The sequence below is a fragment of the Sus scrofa genome, chromosome 3 (genome assembly GCF_054392235.1).
Source record: "Sus scrofa isolate SSC_HxYL_T2T_F1_AM1 chromosome 3, Sscrofa_HxYL_maternal_Yorkshire_Landrace_v2.0, whole genome shotgun sequence".
Classification (NCBI taxonomy): Eukaryota; Metazoa; Chordata; class Mammalia; order Artiodactyla; family Suidae; genus Sus; species Sus scrofa.
Window position 1 is genome coordinate 131,156,970 of NC_139385.1, and position 21,036 is coordinate 131,178,005.

At 37.3% G+C, this 21,036-nt stretch overlaps 2 long non-coding RNA genes across 10 annotated transcripts in view; one reads left to right on the forward strand and one right to left on the reverse strand.

Annotated features, from left to right (window-relative positions):
• LOC106509894 (uncharacterized) overlaps positions 1–21,036 on the forward strand; it is a 434,988-nt gene that overhangs the window by 158,759 nt on the left and 255,193 nt on the right. The gene's annotated exons all lie outside the window — the stretch shown is intronic.
• Positions 1–21,036, reverse strand: part of LOC106509892 (uncharacterized) — a 545,897-nt gene that overhangs the window by 19,070 nt on the left and 505,791 nt on the right. Inside the window, exons 19-20 of one of the 2 annotated variants that reach the window (XR_014842534.1) lie at positions 15,720–15,763; positions 13,315–14,680 (exon numbers count right to left, since the gene is read on the reverse strand). The exons of the other annotated variant lie outside the window; for it this stretch is intronic. This is a non-coding gene — a long non-coding RNA (uncharacterized LOC106509892). Of the gene's footprint in view, positions 1–13,314; positions 14,681–15,719; positions 15,764–21,036 lie in introns of those variants that run through there. 2 annotated transcript variants of the gene reach the window in all.

A 21,036-nucleotide genomic window follows, 5' to 3' on the forward strand; every position in this document is an offset into this window, starting at 1 on the left:
AGAGAAGCCATCTAGGAATTAAACTTCATTTGTTTTCTACCAATGTACCCATCATCCTATGTGGAAACTAGAATACTGACAAAAACATTGTATGTGAGTGATTGTCTCATTATATCTCCTTTTCACTCCCATCCTTAACACTGTGTTCATTATACCTTTTTTTTAAAAAAAGCATATTAAACCATCATTAATTTTTTGGAACTTATACGAAGAGGTTAGGAAATCAGTCTTTATTTGTTAGGAATATGTGATTCTGTAAGAAATATAAAACAATGTAACAAAACGATGTAGTATAAAACAATACTCAGATGGGGGAGACAGGAAGAAATATTAATCCTTGTTTTGTTTTGTTTTTTGGCTGCGCCTATGGCGCATGGAAATTCCTGGGCCAGGGATCGAATCCACGCCACAGCAGAAACCCAGGCCCCTGCCATGACAAACACTGGATCATAAGAGAATACCGTTAAGTTTTATGAGAGCTCTGCCATAGGAGAACTCCTTGGTTTTTATTTATGTACTACAATTTAATGTTTGACAAGCACGAATCAAATTTTCTGACGCTCTAAAAGCAGTTCTACATTTTACACGGGGAACCTGCTGTCAAATAAGAACACTATGTCATTGGTCATCTAGAGCTGGGGTAACTAGCCAGTGTTAATCAAAGATTGTAGTTAGTTAATAACGAGTTATGTGTGTCGGTGAGTCTTCCATTTGTACTGCACAAAAAGAAATAATGCCAGTTTTGAGAGACAGAACATGGTTCTTCCAACTTACCTTTGATTTTTGCCATCAGACGGTTCTAAAATGTCATCTCACTATGATCTTGATTTGCATTTCTCTCAGCCCTGGTGAAATCCAATGTTTTTCATAAATTAATTGGTCTTACATAATTCCTCTTTTATAAAATAGCTATTTATGTCTTTCGTCTATTTGTCTTTTGAATTTTTTCTTTTTGATGTGTAGAAGTGTTATATTTTTATGTTTATGCTAATGTCAGTCCTGTGTGTTGTATCTCCCAGCCTCAATCTTAACATTTTGCTTTTTGAAGAGTGTTTTGGCATAACAGATATTTTGATTTTAAGATGAAAAAAATGTCAAGTTTGTATTGCTAGTTCCTTTGTCATTTTAAGAAATTTTCTCTACCCAAAGATTAGAATAATAGTTTTCATGCTGTGCCAGTTGTATTAAGTAATGTGTTAACTCATTAACTGTTATGTTACACATGTGAGCCATAAAAAATGTGTGAGACACTCTCCTCAAGAGAAATAAGCCCATGGACAGATACATAGAACACGGTAAGTGCTATTACAACATTTAATATATTTTGCATTTATATACTTCCCTATGACAGGCTTTTGTAAAGTGGAAAATATCAGTTTTGCTAACACCTGTGTTTCAAACTTGACTGAAATAGGTGGGAACATCTAGTCTACTCATTTATCTCTGATAATATTTGAAGATATAGAAGAATTTCTTAAGAATGAGTCATATATAGCTGATTAGACAACAGATTTATGTGTACAATTTTTTGTGTATGGATTTGAATATCCCTTCACCCTTACCTCCCACCATGATTCTAATGTGAACTAGCAAACTGCAGTGTTTGAATTATAAAGCTGCAACTGATTATAATTTGAACCGGACCGTCTTTGGTATGGGTCATGTTTGTTCTCATTCCAGTTAAATGTGTGTGTTTGGATGTCTACTTCTTGCCTCATCTTGGGACCCTTGTTACTAGTTTCACTGAATCCTTAGTTTTTGCCAATGCACTTGATCAAAGTGCAGCGTCTGAGTATGTCATGGTTATCTATACGGATGGCTTTGATTACATCAAGTATGCTCTGCGAAATGTAGCTGCCTCCTTTATTCGTTCGATGACTGTGATGCCCTCTCTCTCCTCCTCTCTAATCTCAGAGTTCTTGAAACTATTTGAATTCTCTCCGGTGGCTTCTGGAGAATTGATCTCATGTGTGCTGCCTGTGGGAGGAGAATGCTTTAAATCACCTATAGTGAGATGTTCCACTTCTTCCTTTAAGTTGCCTATTAAAGTTGGTCCCTGTGGCACAGGGAATATACACACAAGGATGCAACTTTGAAACATCGTTAGACTTTCTCCAGTCAGCAAGAAGGCTCTAGCATTATATGTAACCTCATCATATCCGAATATCCTTTGTATTATGCTGGGAGAGGGGTAAAAGAAACAAAGAGTTACTTAACCTCCGTGGGGTGGACAGAGAAAGCATCTAAGAAGAGTCAGTAAGAGTTAGCTTTAAGAAGAAAGAAGAGGAAGACAGTGCCACATGTAGCAACTATAGTGGAGAAGGCTTTAAAAGATGGCTCATTTCCTTTTGTGGCTTAGAAGACACTGAAATCATCACCCAGTTAAAATTCTCAGTGAGGCACCACCATCACCATCACCGCTAGAAACCACACTAGCGGTTAGCATATGTAAATATGATCTCATACACATTTATTCAAAGTGACATTCATATCAAAATAGATCATTTCACACAAGGGACAAAGGGCAAACATTGGCCACGAATTGTGTGCCAAGAGGGTGGTTTTCCAAAAGAAATTCCCTAAGGTCTTTTTCTTTACTGAGGGCAAAATGTTCAAATGCAGGCTCTTGCCACATGTTTCCCTTCGCACAGATGGCAGAAAGGTTTGTCTGCAATGTGGAACTTGTTAAGGGGGGAAGGCCTTCCTGATAGAGATCAAGAAGACTGCTTAAATTTACTTAGTGGTGGAATGGTTTGTAATCCATTTGTGCTTGTGAGTATAATGCCTTTATAATTACTTGTAAGTAGATTGAGAGCCTCCAGAATCATCTCAAAGAGAAAGACTGCTTATCTGATGCTTAAACTTCTGCTAAACACTCCAGACAATATATCCATTCCCTGTCTATGTCATTGAATTATGTTTTCCAAATGCATCATTTTAATTTTGCTACTTTGATAATGAAAATATTATTTTGCCGCTCTTTGAAAGAGAGGTCAAGGGCTACACAAGTGTTGCTTTTGGGAAATGGCTTGATGGTCTTTCTGGACAATAGCATCAAGATCAACCACCACTAAAATATGACTGTCACTATAACCCCAGGTGCTATGTTGTATAGATGAGGATGCTCTAGGTTTTGCTATGGTAACAATTCCCAAATATCAGTGGTTTAAGACATGTTTATTTCTCTCTCATACAAAGTTCATTCTGTGAAACTTTCCAAGGCAGCTGTCCACCATGTGTTGGCTCAACATTCCAGGGTACTTGAAACTTATGGCACTTCCATATCATCACACACTTTCATAATCTCTTAGGCAGAATGAGAACTGAATGATCCAGTACTGACAATTAAACATTCCATCCCCCAATCACCACAAGTCTGTTCTGTCCATAACCCATTAGGAAGGATTAATCATAAGACCCCACCCATGCCTGCTTAGAAGCTTTTATCCTCTCTTACACTGAGAAGGGGAGGAATTGAGTAAAGACAAGTATTCAAAGTCTACTTTAACATGAATTGTTCCAAATTTGCAAAGCAAATTAATGCAGTAGGAATTAGTGTGTTCATTTTAAATATGAAAGGCAGTGCCTCAGAGTGTGTGTTTGGAGTCAGAAAGTCTTGAATCCCCAACATTTGTGGGGGCTCAGGCAAAATATAATCCCTGTTTCTTTTTGTTGATATTGGTGTTGTTTTTAAATTTGGGCAAGATTATCTACTTCATAGAGATGTTTTGAGGTTTAAAAACAGTCAATAAAATGGGTTACAGTTTCTGGTGTATAAATGCCCCCCAAAAAATTTAGCCTGTATTATTAGGAGGACACTGATTATCAGGGTTAAGAAATTCATATATAATGAGAGACCATTTATCTCAAATACTTTAGGGGAACACGTTAACTGAGAAGATAAAAATTTTTAACACTGGCCAAACTGGATTCAGAGCTCACATTTCTAATTTCCTACCATGTCACAAAGACTTTTGTTTTGACATGGGATTGTAAAGCACTATCAGGTTGTCCCAAACCTTCTCTCTCTTTTTTTTAACTTTATTGGAATATAATTGACTTACAATGTGTATTAGTTTCAAGTGTACAGCAAAGTGAATCAATTATACATATAGTCATTCTTTTTTCCTAACTAGATTATTATAGAATATGGTGTAGATTTCCTTGTGCTATACAATAGGTCCTTGTTAATTATCCATTTTATACTTAGTAGTGTGTATATGTTAATCCCAACCTTCTAATTTATCTCTTCCCCTCATGGTTTCCCCTTTGGTAACCATAAATTTGATTCCAAAATCTGTGAGTTTTTTCTGTTTTATACATAAGTTATTTTGTATCATTTTTATTGGATTCCTCATACAAGTGATACGATATTTGTCTTTCTCTGTCCTACTGACTTCACTTAGTATGATTATCTCTAGGTCCATCCATGTTGCTACAAATGGCATTATTTCATTCTTTTTTATGGCTGAATAATATTCCATCACACATGGGTTCTTTAAGAATAACCTCTATCCCTAACCCAATGTCTCCACCTTGGCCTGACCACATCCACAGAGAGGACTTGGGTTTAGCCACAGTGACTTAAGCAATCACACCAAAAAAGCAGGAAACATCATGTGTTGTGTCAGGAGACTTGGGCTTCAGTCCTAACTTCAATGCTCAATATTTATGTCGCCTTAGGCAAGTCACTTAAATTCTCAATTATGAATACAGAATAGTAGAAGTTTGTGTGTTAAACAAGATAAAACAACAAAACAAAAAACAAAACAGTGGAATTTTCATTCCTACTTCATAGGGCTAGAGGGATCAAATAAATTAAAATATTTAAAACCACTTTGAAATATACAAAGGGCCATACAGTGGAAGTTGTTGCTATTAGGACGGAAGAGATTCTGTTTTGTAGAGGAGCAGAGAACATGAAGACTCAGATCAGTGTAGTTTACATGGGTCTGGTTTTGCTGCAAAGACCTATGGTGAGAACAGTGTATTTATCCAAAAGTCCTGAACCCCTAGGTACCTACACACCCTGTTAGCATCCAGCCTGACTGGCTGTCTGCCTACCAGTCAGCCACTCAGACTGTCTCCTTTCGAAAATAGATGACATGTATTTCATTAATATTAGCACTGTTTTCCTCTTAGGCAAAAAATTTCTTAACTAGCATGCAAAAGCACAGATAACAAAATAAAAACCTCTGCTTTTCAAAATATACTGTAAGAAAAGGCCCTATTAAGAAAATTAAATGATAAGTCACAGGCTGGGAGAAAATATTTGTAAAATATATATTTGAAAGAGGACTTGTATCCATAAGATATAAAGAACTCATACAATCAAAAAAGAAAAGAAAAGAAAAAAAGACAATCTAATTTGTTTTTAAAAGACAATCTAAACTCCATCAAAGAAGATACGTAAGTGTCCAGTAACACCTGAAAAGATGTTCTATGTCATTGTTATCAGAGAAGTGCAAATTAAAACCACAGTGAGATACACTGCATAGGGAGTTACCATCATGGCAGAAGCAAATCTGACTAGCATCAGTGAGGACGCAGGTTCAATCCCTGGCCTTGCTCAGTGGGTTAAGGGTCCAGAGTTGCCGTGAGCTGTGGTGTAGGTCACACATGTGACTTGGATCCTGGGTTGCTGTGGCTTTGGTGTAGGCCAGCGGCTATAGCTCTGAGTCAACCCCTAGCCTGAGAACCTCCATATGCCGTGGGTGTGGCCCTTAAAAAAAAAGAGAGAGAGAGAGATACGGCATACCTATTAGAATGGCTAAATTTAAAAAGTACTGAGTATTATTGAGGATATAGAGCAAATGGAATTCTCACATATTGCAAGTGGAAATGAAAAACGTTATAGCCACTTTGGAAAACATTTTGGCATTTTATTATAAAGTTACCATACACTTACCACATGACCCAACATTTCTACTCTCTCAAATTTATCCAAGAGAAATGAAAACATGTGCATGCAGTGTTTTGTTTGGGAATGCTCATAGTACTTCTGTTCATAATCATTCTAAATGGAAAACAACCGAAATACCCATCAACTGGTGAATAGATTTTTTTTTAACTGTGATATATACATATAAAGGAAAACTACTTGTCAATAAAAAGGAACAAAATGTTGCTACCCATATACATGATTAAATTTCAAAAACAGTAAGCTAAGTAGAAAAATAACAGACACAGAAGTCTGTATATTGCATGCATAAATTGTGCTGCATACAATTTATATGAAATGCCAGGAAAGGCAAGTGTGGTGACAGAAAGACGGCAGTTGTCTTTCTAGGTTTGAGAGGAGGCTTACCTACAAAGAGAATTGAGAGAATTTGTTGGCTTGATGGAAATGTTCCATATAGTTTGTGGGTTGTCATACAACTGTATATATTTGTCAGACTTTATTGGATAAGGATGTTTACCAGTGTTCCTCAAGTCCTTGGCTGCCTTCTAATAGGTAGAGGTAGAACGAGTGCTCCTGTCGAAATAGGTTAAACAATTTTTTAAAAAATTATTCATCTTTTATAGATGCTCTTGGAAGGACGGTCTGGTACAAGATCATCAGAAACCTGTCTTTTCTTTTTTTAAAAAATTGTATTTCATGTTTATTACTGAAGTTGAACTGATTTTTAATTTACTGGGCAATCTATTTACTTCTCTGATTTTAAAAATAAGTAATTAATTTTAGAGTAGCCTTAAATTTGCAGAAAATTTATTAACATAGCACAGAGAGCTCCCATACACACCCCCATTTAGTCATCCCTATTATTAACATATTATGTTAATATGGTACATAGGTCACAATAAATACATCAATACTGACATGTTATTATTAACTAAAATCTACACTTTATTTGGATTTCCTTAGTTTTTACCTAATGTACTTATTTCTCTTCCAGAATCCTATCTAAGATACTATAGCAGACTTTCATGTCCTCTCAGGGTCCTCTTGGCTCTGATAGTTTCCTCAGACTTTACTTATTTTTCATTACCTTGAGTTTTAAGAAGTATGGGTCATATTTTTTCATATTTTTTTGTGGAATGTCCTTCAACTGGGTTTTCTTTTTTTTTCTTTTTTTTTTTTTTTTCTGGACGTTTTTCATATGATTAGTCTGTTTACGGACTTTGAGGAGGAAGACCACAGAGGTCAAGTGCCTTTCTCATCACATCAGATCAAGGGTACATACTGTGAACATGATTCATCACTGTTGAGGTTTATGTTGATCACCTGGTTGAGGTAGTATTTGTCAGGTGCTTCCCCTGTACTCTTTTTTTTCCCCCTCTTTCCGTACTGTACTTTTTGGAATTAAGTGACTAAATACAGCCCTTACGTCTAGAGTGAGGAGTTATGCCTCACTTCTTTGAAGACAGAATATCTTCATAAATTATTTGGAATTCTTCTGTATGGAATATTTTTCTATTCCCCCCATTATTAATTTATTCATTTACTAATTTTTATCAGTGTGAACTCATTTTATACTATGGATTATAATCAATACCATTTATTTTTCTCTTGCTCAAGTTAGTCCAGCTTTGGCACTGGAAACCCTTTCAAGGTGGATCCTGTGCCTGATTGACAAACTCTCATCATTACTATTAATGTTTTTTTAATACTTCTTTACTTTCTGACAGTACAGGGTGCTCCAGGCTCATCTTTAAAATTTTCCCACCCCTTCCCTGGAATGCTCAGGCATTTCCCCAAGGAGCTCTGGTTCCTTTTATTGCAGAAGGGTAGTAGAAACCAAGATCTAGGTGCTAAGTGTGCTTGTTGCTACCAGGGTATTATTGATTCTAGGCCCTTTCAGCTGACAGAGCAAGAAAATACATGAGTGCCTACTAACCCATGCATATAAACGTATCTATAAATATTTCTGTGTGTCTATATTAAGCTAAACATGAGTGCATACTGATCTTTCCAACTCTAATCACATAGGTTTTCTAAAGTATTCTTTAAGTTTTGTAGTTTTTTGTGACCCTAAAAAAAAAAAAATACACACACACACAAAAAGAATAAGAAAAAGAGTTCTCATTGTGGCTCAGCAGGTTAAGAACCCAGCCTATTCTCCATGAGAATACAGGTTCAATCTCTGGCCTCACTCAGTGTGTTAAGGATCTGGTGTTGCTGCAAGCTACAGCATAGGTCGCAGATGTGGCCTGGATCTGGTGTTGTTGTGGCTGCGGCATAGGCCTGCAGCTACAGCACTGACTGGACCCCTAGCCTAGGAACTTCTACAGGTGTGACTGTAAAAAGAAAAAAAAGAAAAATGAAAATTTTTCATTTTACCTTCACTTATTCCTTCTTTGACGCTTTTTCTTTCTTTAGGTAGATCTGAGTATCTTATCCATATTATTTTTCTTCTTTCTAAAAAATATTCTTTTAACATTTCTTGCAAGGCGAGTCTACTAGAAGAAAAAATCTCTTATTTTTTGTTTGTCTGAGAAAGTTATTTTGGCTGGAAGTTCCTAGGCCAGGGATCAAACCTATGCCACAGTGTCAGACTGTACCACAGCTGTGGCCATGTGTTGCGCCTGTTGCACCACAGGGGAACCTCCGTGAGAAAGTGTTTTTAATTTCTCAGAATTCTAGGTTGGTGGGTTTTTTCTTTCAACACTTGAAATAGTTCACTCCATTCTCTTCTTGCTTAAGTTGCTTTTCTGAAGAGAAGACAGATGTGATTCTTATCTTTGTACCTCTAAGGTATTTTTCTCCTCTGACTTCTTTCAGCACTTTTTCTTTATCTTGTTTTCTTGTAGTTTGAAAACTATATGGCTAGATCAGTTTTTTTTCTTGGCATTTCACTCTGCTTGATGTTCTCTGAGATTCCAGGATCTGTGGTTTGATGTCTGACATTGTTTGGAGGTAAATTCTTTATAGTAATATATATATATTTTTTTTTTTACTAATATATAATATATATATTTTCTTTCTAGGGCCCTACTTGCAGCATAGCAAAGTTCCCAGGCTAGGGGTTGATTTTGAGCTTTAGCTGCTGGCCTACATCACAGCTACAGCAATGCCATATCCAAGCAGTGTCTGTAACCTATGTCAAAGCTTGTGGCAACCCTGGATCCTTAACCCACCATACGAGGCCAGGGATTGAACCTTCATCCTCATGGATACTAGTTGGGTTCTTAACCCACTGAGGCACAATGGGAACTTCTGGAGGTAAATTCTTAATCTTTATTGTTTCAAATATTTTTTGTTTCTTTCTTTCCCTTCTGGCTTTCCCATTATGTGGATGTTAAACTTTTCATAGTTGTCTTGCAGTCCTTGAATATTTGTTCTATTTTTTCAGTCTTTGTTTTCTTTGCTTTTCAGAGTTGAAGGTTTCTATTAATGTCTTCTCTTAGAAGTTCTTTCCTTAGCCATATCCAGTCTACTAATAAGCCCATCAAAAGCATTCTTTATTTATGATATGGTGTTCTTGATGTCTGACATTTTTTTTTTTCTGGTGTTTTAGGATTTCCATATTTCTTCTAAGATTGTCCATCTGTTTGCATGTTGTCTAGTTTATTCATTAGAGCCCTTATCATATTAATCACACTCATTTTAAATTCCTAGTCTGATAATTTCAACATTTCTATCATGTCTATTTTTGATACTTGTACTTCAAATTGTGTTTTTTAATCTTCTCTATGCCCTGTAATTTTTTCTTGATAACCGGACATGAAGTACCAGCTCAAAGGAACTGCTGTAAAGAGGCCTTTAGTAATATGGTGGTGGGATGTGGGGGAAGGGGCAGTGTTACATGGTCCTATAATTAAGTGTCCATCTTTTAGCAAGCCTATAATTCTGGACTATGAGCATCACAACTGTTTCTCAGTTCCCACTCCACCCAACCCTCTTTCATGGAACAGGATGGCTAGAGTGAGCTGGAGTTGGGTAGTTCCCTTCTCCCTTGTGAAAGGCTAAAGATGTCTGGAGTTGAGTATTTCCCTTCCCCTAGATCAGTTAGACTCTGGTAATACCTCACCAGGTTAGCCTATGGTTCACTCGTTTTTCCTATGGGCAGCTTTTGATAAGAACAGAATGATCTGGTATATTTCAAATTGGTTTCTTTTCCCCTTCTTCTGCCGGAAGCACAAGGAGCTTTTTCTCCAAAATTTGCTGTAGAAAACTTGGTCAAACACTTGGAGGTAAAGTCTCAAAAAATTGTTGGAACCCCCCCAGTGACTGGTTATTCCTGGAGTTTTTAACCCTAAGAGTTGTCTACATTGAGATTCTAGCAGTTGATCAATTATGTTTCAACTTTTCTTACCCTGCATTGGTTCCTATTGCAGTTTTAGCTCACGAATCTCTGTTCTGGTGAGCCATGACTCTGCGTTTTCCTGTCTGTCTCTCCAGGGTTGGAAGGCATGATTTCCTCTGCGTCCTACCTTCTCTTGTGGGTCCAAGAAATACTGATTTTTCAGTGTGTTCAGCTCTTTACCTGTTAAGATGGAGGGGTGACTTCTGAGTTCAGTTCCTATCACACAGAACCTGTGGGTGCTATTTTAACCCTGTTAAAAGAGGCCCAAAGGTCTGGGAGGCATAGACTTAGTTCCACTAGGAATCCTTATTCAGTGCTAGTGAGCCCTCTCTTGCTTCCTGATCCTGAAGGAGGAGGTTGAAACCCTGAGGATGGAGGGTGTGGTCATAGATCCAGCGAGTGGAGCCCACTTGATCTCATTTGGGGAGAGTAGCCAGTAGTCCACATTCTTGACTAAGATAAAGGGTGACTGGGGAAGGCTGCTTTACATATTTTTGTAAGTATCTCCTCTTGGTCTCTGATACTATGGGATGAAGAAGGTGGAAAGGTTTTGTTTATTCTGGGTGGAGGATATTAGCATTTGTGTTAGTATGTGAAATCTGTCTACAGTTTTCTTCGGTTGTCATGTATTGGAATCAAGGTCATCCTAGCCTCATAAAACAAGTTTGGGAGAATTCTTTCTTTTATTATTCTCTGGAACAGTTTGTATAAGACAGAGCTTTTGTGTTCCTTGAAGCTTTAGTAAAAGTTGTCTATAAAACTGTCTGAGTCTGATGGTGTAGATGTTTGAGCTTGTGGCAAGGCAAGGGTTATGAAACGGTGGGGGTAGTGAGATAAATTTTTTTAACTCTCAATTTCTTTAACATATTCAGTTTATTTCTCTTAGTGTTAATAATTTACCACTTTTTTCTGTAAAATTTTTCATCACACCCTAGTTTTCAAATTTACTGGCATAAAAAATATTCCCAACATTCTATAAAGACTGGAAAAATTCTCTACTGTATCGGTACTTATATTCCATTAAATTTTCTTTTCTTGACTAATTTTGTGATGAACTTGACTATTTTATTAGTCTTTCAAAGAATAAGTTTTGAATTTGTTTTTTTTATCCATTTTGTCTTGCTTTTTAATACTATTTCCTTCCCTCAGCTTTCTTTAGAGTATCTTAAGTTACACATTTAGCTTATAGGTTTTCATATGTATATTTTTTTGCTGATGTATATATCCCTGTAAGTTCTGGTTTAGTTGCCGCTCACAAGTTTTGTATGTTATTTTTTTCAGCCTCTGTCTTTTAATTCACATTTTGTTTCTGACAGCTGGGTATTCCTCTTTTTTTGTGAGCTCTCTTATATATTTTAAACCCTTTCCTTTGGTAATATTTTATTTGTGGAAAAGGGACTTTGCTGTAGGTCAGTCTACTATGTTGCAGGAATGAGAAGACAAATATACCTCTTTGAGTTGACAATGGTTTTTTTGTTTGTTTCTTACTAAGTGGGAGAAATAAAGCAACACTAATATTGAAATTTCTGAAAAATAAAAATAAGATCTGAAAGTCAATGGGTAGAAGCAAATGAATTCATAGGCAGGGCTATGTGTAAGTTTTCTTAAGGATCATACTAGTCAAGTTGGTTTAGTTTCTTCATTTATAAACCAGGATTGAGGAAGTCTCTACTACTTCATAGACTGAGGGTGAAATAAGAATAGTAGGGAAAATACTTTAAAAAGTAGTACAGTGTTAGAACACAACTTATGCAAGTTCTGGTTTCAGAGTGTATGGAGTCTGACTTCATGGGGTGTATGTGAATGTGTTTTGTCGATTATACAGCACTACCTACAATTCAGTATTACTTTTAAGTACATAAAGGAAGAACTATATAAATCCTTTCTCCATGATAACATTCGCTAAATTCTATCACCTCTCTACCTTCTCCAACAGCATTCTTTTTTTTTTTTTTTTTTTTTTTTTTGTCTTTTTAGGGCCGTACCCACAGCATATGGAGGTTCCCAGGCTAGGGGTCAAATTGGAGCTGTAGCCATTGGCCTACACCACAGCCACAGCAACATCAGATCTGAGCCATGTCTGCAGTCTACACCACAGCTCACGGCAATGCTGGATCCTTAACCCACCGAGCGAGGCCAGAGATCAAACCTGCATCCCCATGGATGCTAGTTAGATTTGTTTCCGCTGAGCCACGATGGGAACTCCAATCCAACAGCCTCATTCTTACCTACAAATCAAAAGATATGAGTTTGGCAATAATTTAATGATGAATCAGATTTCCTTATAGCTTTGTGGGTTAGATGACCTCAAAGGGATATAAATATTCCCATTCCAAAAACATTCCTTTGGTTATTTCTGCCAATAAAGACTCCAGCTTCCTGCTGCATTTTTCTGTCCTTTCTTCATCCCTTCCCCACCATCACAGCACTCTAGCATCTCTCCAAAACACTTTCCACTCTATCATGCAGTGCCCATTCAACATTCTCCTGCCTGCAAATTAGATTGAGTTCCTGACCTCTCTGTAATGATCTAAAAATGCATTCATGTTAGCTCAACATCTGTAAGAGATGCTTTTTCTCTTTTCCTGATCAATCTTTTCCAGAGGCAAAGGATTATTGCCTCCACAATAAGAATTATTCTGCTTCTCCTCCAGTGAAACAAAGTCTCTCTCTTAAACTGGCAGGTGGGGGAAAAGTGGATGTTCCTTCTAGAATACTACCTGCAGATGGTCGAGACCATATATTTATGAGCGTTCTTACTTCACTAACTAGAGGGACACTTCCTGATCTTCATGTCGTGATCCGAGGCTATCTATCTATCTATCTATCCACACAATAAACATATATACATATATACCTATATATGTATATATGTGGATAATGTCATAATTGTAGCTCCATAACTTCTCATGATCAGTACAGTTCTGGCTTCCTCTTTTTTTTTACTGATTGTGAGAAGTTATGGATTTACAATTATGCTATTTATATATGAATTTCCTGGCAACCACAGAAATTAAAAGAACCTGATAAACCCCCTCAACAGAAGAGATGAAATACACACTCCTCAAGAGGCACACATTTTCTGGCCTTTAATTACAAAAATAATTTGCAATCATATATGGTTATGTCCTTGACAATAGTTTTACAACAATTTTGAGTGATTTCTGTATAGCATGTGCTTTATCAAACCCCTCATAGAAGCCAAAGGCATGACATTGTAGCACATCTTGGTGAGAGGCATTCTGTTGTGCCTAAGGCGGTTGGTTCACCCCGCCCCCACCCCTGGCTATACCAAAGAAGGTAAACATGAATTCAAACTCAATATTGCTGAAACATTACTCTCGGATAGAGATCGTTGGGCACTGGAGCCTCACTCTATTCACTAGAACACACACTTGACCCTGAAGTGCATCCACCTTGTGCCTTATTTTATAGAATTTAAATCCTTGAGCAGTGAGATGATTCAACCCAACAAATTCAGTGGCAGAATTCGGGATGCTGAGGACAGTGTCATATTGATGTGGTGGGTACTAGGTTAGAAGTTCTGATGACCAAAGTTGTAAAACCCAATATACATACTTTGTTAGCACTATTTCATATTATTACACTGATATCCTTAGGGTTCCTGAACAACAAATTCAGGACTGGAGGACACTTAAATGCATGTAACAGGAGCTAAATGCATCCAACAGCATCATTTTCTTTTCTGGCTGAAAAGACTGGTCAGTCCTTGGGATCAGTCTTTTCAGCCAGATCTGTGTCTGTGTGGCCCACCAGCGGTGGAGCTCTGTTTCTGAATAGCTCAAGGCTGAGCTCAAGTACACAGTCAGCTAGCTCAGTGGGCTTGCTCACTCGGAGCCTCACAGGCTGGGGAGCCCCTGGTGGGAGCAGGCTGCCTCAGCGCTTACACAGCTGTAAGGCTCCTCGTGTTCTTGGGCTGTCCCATCACATGTGTGGCTTCAAAATGTTCAAACCTCAGGCCTCAAATAATCTTTTGTTCCGCTTTCCTTCTTTGTATGTTTGACTCAGTAGCTTTGTTTATTTTCTTAAAATATTTCCTTTTGGTTTGTGTGTTTTGGCATGGCTCAGCTATGGTTTTTCTTTGTGCAATCCTCTTCAACCCCCTTTGCCATTCATAGTGCCACACCCCCCAGAAGCAGGACAAGCTGTTTAGGTGACTTCCACTTCCTGAAGCTGGCAGAGCACTCAGGACCACGGTGGCAGCTCTTCTTCCTCTGAAGGCTGAGGGCCCAGAGGACTGCTGTGTAGAGTCTGGGTTTCTATCATTTACGGTCCAAGTAATGTGCCCAAGCCAGAGAAGTCCCATTTTCTCGTCTTCCAACCGGGCTTTTATACCATTGATATCAGCAGAACTGCTTTTCTGAAATTACAAGTTTCTTGACCTCATACTTGGGGTTCTGCAACTGGGAAACCTTTACAAGAAAAACTTCAATTAAAGAGGAAAAAAAAAAAAAAAGCCACGCGGAAGGACAGTTTCTCTGCAGAAGTCTCAAGACAGCCTCAGGCTTTTTTACATAGATCTACCAAGCATTTTTTTCTCCCCCCGAGGAAAGACATAAAACCATTTCCCTAAGATTGTCAACATTCCAAAGCAACTAGTCCTGTGGGTTTCCTGTGTGCCAATGGCCATTGCCCTACCCTGGAGCTGAGCTCCAGGCTGGGAGCTTGTGGCTCCCTCAGCGTCCCCTTCGAAGAGGAAAATACCAGGCCCTCCTGAACCAACAATGAGACATGTTTGACTAGTGGTAATGAAATGTCTTCTATAAACACTCCCAACCTTACCCACCTCACTTTTTCAGGACTGATTCACCACTGAAATATTTGTGTCACCCAAGTTCAAGTACATGAAACCAAACCCTTCGGTGTCGGCAGTTCTCAAGTGCCATAGAAAGCAGCATGAACTTCACCAGTTAGGGAGGTAATGAAATAAGCCGAAACAAGCTGCTGGTCTCCAGCAGGCCTGCCAGAACTACAGATGAGAGCTGGGCCTCGGCTTTTATGGGTCAGATCAATGGTGCAGACCAGAATCCATGTTGTACAGTGAATCCCCCCAAAAGCTCCTGGCCTTGCTCAGCCATAATACAGACTTCCAGCCCAAGAAGGGACTGGAATTTTCAGTACAGAGGAAATCTCCATTCATCACACTCTCGCTCAGAATTGGGGACCCTAACTCAAGTTTATTTTTATTCACTTACATAGGGACAGGGTTTGTTTGTTTTTTTTTTAACATACATTTTCAGAATAAGAAAGACTATGAAGATACTAGACCAATTATTTCCTTGGAAAAAGAAGAAGAAAATAATACTGAAAACATTAGAAGCAGTCAACTTATCTATATATGGGGAGAGAGTGTTTTTTAGCAGCAGGAGTGTCACTATAAATCTCTGTTCCTCTGCTTATGTGTGAACACTTCGCCCAAGCTTCTCTGGGAGCAAATTCTCTTGGGGGTACCTTGTCACTGGGGAAGACACTATCTTGAAAGTCATGGTTCAGACCTGTCAGAAGTAGAAGGCAGAGGCATTACACTCTCTTCCCACAGAACAGTGAATTTTATTTTCCCCTGCATACTATGTTAGGCATAATCATTACCTTCTCTAGACAGTCTGTAAAAATCCAAGTTCTCTGTGATAAGTTATAGTATATTGTTTTCATTATGACAGTACTGAATATAACTGAGCATGTATGCAATAGACTGTTATTCTATGGTGAGTATTATGTAATATGTACACTATTGGGTGGAAGTAAGTAGATTGGTATTTTCCAGGCTAGTGTTTTACTGCACACTGGCCTCAGGATTTTAATTAGGATAATATAAAATGGAAGTTTGTTATTCATTGAAATTAAGTTTAATGGCAGCTGATGACATGAAGTTTAAAAGGTTTCTTTAAAGTCTTCAATGACTGAATGTGCATTGTGACTCTCCAGGAGGAGGTTTTAATACAGTACAGTGCCCAAATTTATTTCCCAAAGTAGCTTTTCTATCTTTTGCTGTTAGAAATTCCTGAACTACTGAGCTATGGAACACAGGTTAGTAAATCTGGGCCAAGTAATATTTCCTGTGACATAACTAAGCTAATGCAGCTAATATAATTTAAACTAGAATATGTTCAAAGATCCATGGAAGCAACTCCTGTGTTTGTTGTTGTTGTTGTTGTTGTTTGTTTCTTTGTTTTAAAGAATATGGTTTAAAAAAATTTTTTTTTGGCTGCACCCATGGCATATGGAAGTTCATAGGTCAGGGACTGAACCCACACCACAGCAGTGACCTAAGCTGCGGAAGTGACAACGCTGGACCCTTAACTCACTGCACCACAAGGGAATTCTCATGTTGTTTTAATAATACTCTTTATGGCCATCAAGTGCTGTTTTATAAACGTACCTGAAGAGAATTCAGCATTATATGGACGAACTAATAAGCAAGCAAGCAAAAGACAAATCTGCCTATAGACCATGGCTTTATGGGGCTTATGTAGTTTGGCTGTGGCACTTGTCACATTATGCTCTTTGGACTAGAAATGCTTGTGTGGCCCACCTGGAAAGCTGATCACCTGATCACCAAGTATAAATTTACATTTATAAGAAAATCTGCTCTGAATTATGAAGGGCTAATTTACCATTTCACCTTTGGGAAAATGGCTTATGTATTATTATGAAACTTTAAACTTCCTACCTCAGGAAAGTTTAGGCTGATGTTCTCTCGTCCGACTGTTCCTTATCTGTATTGTTCTAAATTCGTGAGGCGAGCCTCTCCTCAGAGCTGTGATGTGAATACAGTGTGAAGAGGAAAGCCCTCCTTCTCAAGTATTTCTGTCCCCTTTACAGTTCTAATCACACCTCCTCAAGTTACTCCTAAATTAGCCAGGCAGCTGGCAAGAGTTTGCTACCCAGATCCAGGCAGCTTGTCCCTTGTTGAACTGAGGGGCAGCCTCCAGGCTGCTTTGAATCTTATTGTTTTAATTCAATTTAATCTGCCCAGTAAATATTTTCCTTCAGCTGCAGAAATGTGTAAATCAAGTAAGTAGTTCATAATCTATGTATACAGTTGACAGAGCTCACACTGGCCAATGGCATGGGACTTGATATGAGTTTGCTTTTGCTGGCCAATCACCAGGGTAACCCAGGAGGAAAAGCAAATCATATGAGGGTGATAACACCACCACCACCACCACCACCCCCCAACAGTATCTTGTCCCAGTAGCAACTACTATTCTTGGGATATTTGCAAAGTGCTGGTAACTTTTCATTGTCCTTATTATATTTGGTATTGTTATTGCCATTTTACAGATGAGTTAATCAAGGTACGGAAAGGTTGAGAAATGTGCCAAAGGCCTCCCATCGAATAGCTGATGAAGCTAAAATTCAAAGCCACGTATTTTGGGGGCCAATACCTTTGCTCTTGCTATTATATTACTAATATTCTGCCACTATAAAAGTGACCCCCATAATTTTGACCTTCTCAGTTTTATGGCCTTAGAGCCTAGATTTTTGTTGTTGTTGTTGTTTTGATTTTTAGGGCTGCACCTGTGGCATATTAAGTTCCTAGGCTAGGGGTTGAATTGGAGCTGCAGCTGCTGGCCTACACCACAGCCACAGCAACGCCAGATCCTTAACCCACTGAGCAAGGCCAGGAATAGAACCCACATGGATATTAGTTGAGTTCATTACCACTGAATCACAATGGGAACTCTCTAGAGCCTAGATGTGACTCAGTGGGTTTGGCTAGGAATTTTTTCTTTAAATGCCAAGCATTTCAAAATCAAGACCCAAGTGGATCTTTCAAATTTCCTCTAAAATTCCCATGGAGACACAGTAGAAGATGAACTCTCACTCCACCAACATTCGGACTGATATCTATACCAGTTTTATTGATATATAATTGATAGACAGCACTGTGTAAGTTAAGATGTACGGCATAATGACTTGACACGTATATTGTAAAATGGTTACCATGATAAGTTTAGTTAACATCCATCATCTCATATAGATAGAAAAAAGCTAAAAAGTATGTTTTTCTTGTGATCAGAAAGATCACTCTCTTAATAACTTTCAAAGTCATTGTGTTATACATTACATCCAGGGCTTAGTGTTTGAAAGAAAAAAATAAATAAAAAAGCTTGTTTCTGGCTGAGTCTAAGGACTGCCTGTCCCCCAGGTGGGGCAGTCTCTTCCTAGCCATGAGGGTTTTTAAGATGTCAGAACAGAATATACGAGAAATAAGAAACATGCTTAATATAATTTGATTCTTGAAAAAACCCAAATCCACAATATATGTAGTAATAGTTATTAATCTTTATTTATCGAATAATATAATATTGGATATATATGAAAAAATTCTAATTGTAGAAATACAAAAAAAAATTCAAGTGGACACAAGAAATCATAAACTAGATAATCAGAAACTCTCTATAAATTCCAAAACATACAAAATAAACTTGTAGGGGTAGTTCTTAGACCATGCCAAAAAAAACCTGTAATTGTATTTCTCCTACAATTATTTAATTGAAAATTATTTTCGATTAAAATAAAAAAAGACACTTCTAAAATCATAATTTCCTCTAATTTTGGAAAATAAAGAAATTTAGGTTATTACATACCAAAATCTATACTCAGGGAAAATACAGATAGGTTTAATTTCCATAATTGTTAAAAATGATAATAAAATTTAAAGTTTGAATTGAGGAATTAAAGTGTATAACAATAAAATAAATCTGAATAAATTAGAATAAAATGTTTTTTAATTACCTAAAAGAATAAGGCAAAAATATTGGGAAAATATAGGAAATTAGAATAATATCAGGGGAAAATTTCTCATCATGTATTAAATGATACACATTTCTAGAAACTGACTTGCTATGTTAAAAGTTATACCATTTTAAATTGTAATAACTACTAAAATTACTCGTCAACAGTTTTTATGAGACCATTACTCCATATATTTGCCAAGTAGGTTATTTTGAAACTTTTTAGTATTGGCTAAATTAATAGATCTTATAATTTTTTAAATTGAAACATAGTTGATATACAATATGTTAATTTCAGGTGTACCATATAATGATTTGACATTTGCAAACATGAAATGATCGTCATGATACGTCTAGTAACTGTCTGTCCCTTACAAAGTTATTACATTACTGACCATATTCCTTATGTCTGGCCATTTATTTCTGGTCTTATCTTTATTAATTCTTTCCTTCTACTAATTTTAGGTTTTGTTCATTCTTTTTCTAGTTCCTTTAGATGTAAAATTAGATTGTTTATTTGAGATGTTTTTTTGTTTGTTTATTTCCCGATGAAGGATTGTGTCACTATCAATTTCCCTCCTAAAACTGTTTTTGCTGTGTCCCATAGATTTTGGATTGTTGTGCTTTCTTTTCTTGTATATAAATCTTTATATCTGTCTTCTTTTCTAGGTTATACTATACTGCTCATGATTAGATGTGAAGATTGGGGAGAGAAATTTGTTTTAGTATTCAGGACAGTTCTTTGTCCATGATGCAGCTCAGGTATTTGCTGAATAAAGAAATGGGTGAATATATAAACATTTTCAAGTGTCTAGTATGAGGCAAGGCTTTCATTAAATTATACTTAAAATGTCAGTGTAGCTCCATTTTTCCCATTGGTCTATAGCATCTCTCAACTGATGCAGCCATCCTAGTTTACAATATCACCACCTCTTACCTGGTCTATAGTCTCCTTAGTGCTTGCCCTGCATCCTAGAACCTACCAGCCTCCAATCCATTCTCTACACCGCAGTCAGAGTGAAATCCTAAAGCTTAAACTATATCATTTCATCACTGTGTTTAAAAATATTTCTTTAATAAAATTTATGTTATTTAATTTATAAAAGAGGCAGCCATATATGTCAGTTTTCCTAGGACAGTAGTATTTATGCCTATTGTCCCACATTAATCTCATTCCTACTGCCAAGATACCCGTCCATGCCCTTGGAGAAGATGCCCAGTCCTTGAAGCCATGCTAAAACAGTGCTTTAGAAACTGCAAGGAGTTGGCCACAAACTATGCTTGTTATTGATGTGCGTGAATTAGAGCTGATTGCAATGCTGCATACCCTAGAACTTCTTGGGCATATCTTGGTCACTTTTCAGCTTCACACTTGCAAGAGCCTTTGTGTCTGAATAGCTAAATGATGGTGACAGCATCTTGGTGACGTGAGCTAACCCTACAGTCATCTTTGTTGATACGCAGGGTGGACATCATATGTTGCATTTAAGCTGCTCAGTTCAGCCTTGGGAGTGCACCTAAATTTTCCACCATGTGTTGTTCTAAAAGTTCCTAATGCTATTTTTGACAAAATTTCTAGATATATTGATCATTAAGACTGATGGCTACCACTCAGAACAATGGCATAAGTGCAAAATACATTTCACACATTATTTTATTTACTTCTCACATTGACAGTATAAGTATTTTTGTCTCTGTCTATAAACAAAGAAATTGAGACACTAAATTTTCTCAGGTATATGTCATGAAATATCCAGTGCTTTCTGCATTCAAGGCTAGTACTTGGAAACACAGCTACTTAAGTTTACTATGGCTAGTTATCTAAACTAGCAGTAAACAATTATCAAATAAATAATGATCAGTGTGGGTGGAACCTACAGAGTGCAGGGCATTAATTTGTTTATTGTAAATATAATTTCTGAGCAAGGAAAACATTTAACCTGCTTGGGCATTTGGGATTTTAAGATACAAATGACAAATTTCCTCACTTCACAAGTTTTGGTAGGGAGACAAATTTCATAGATGAA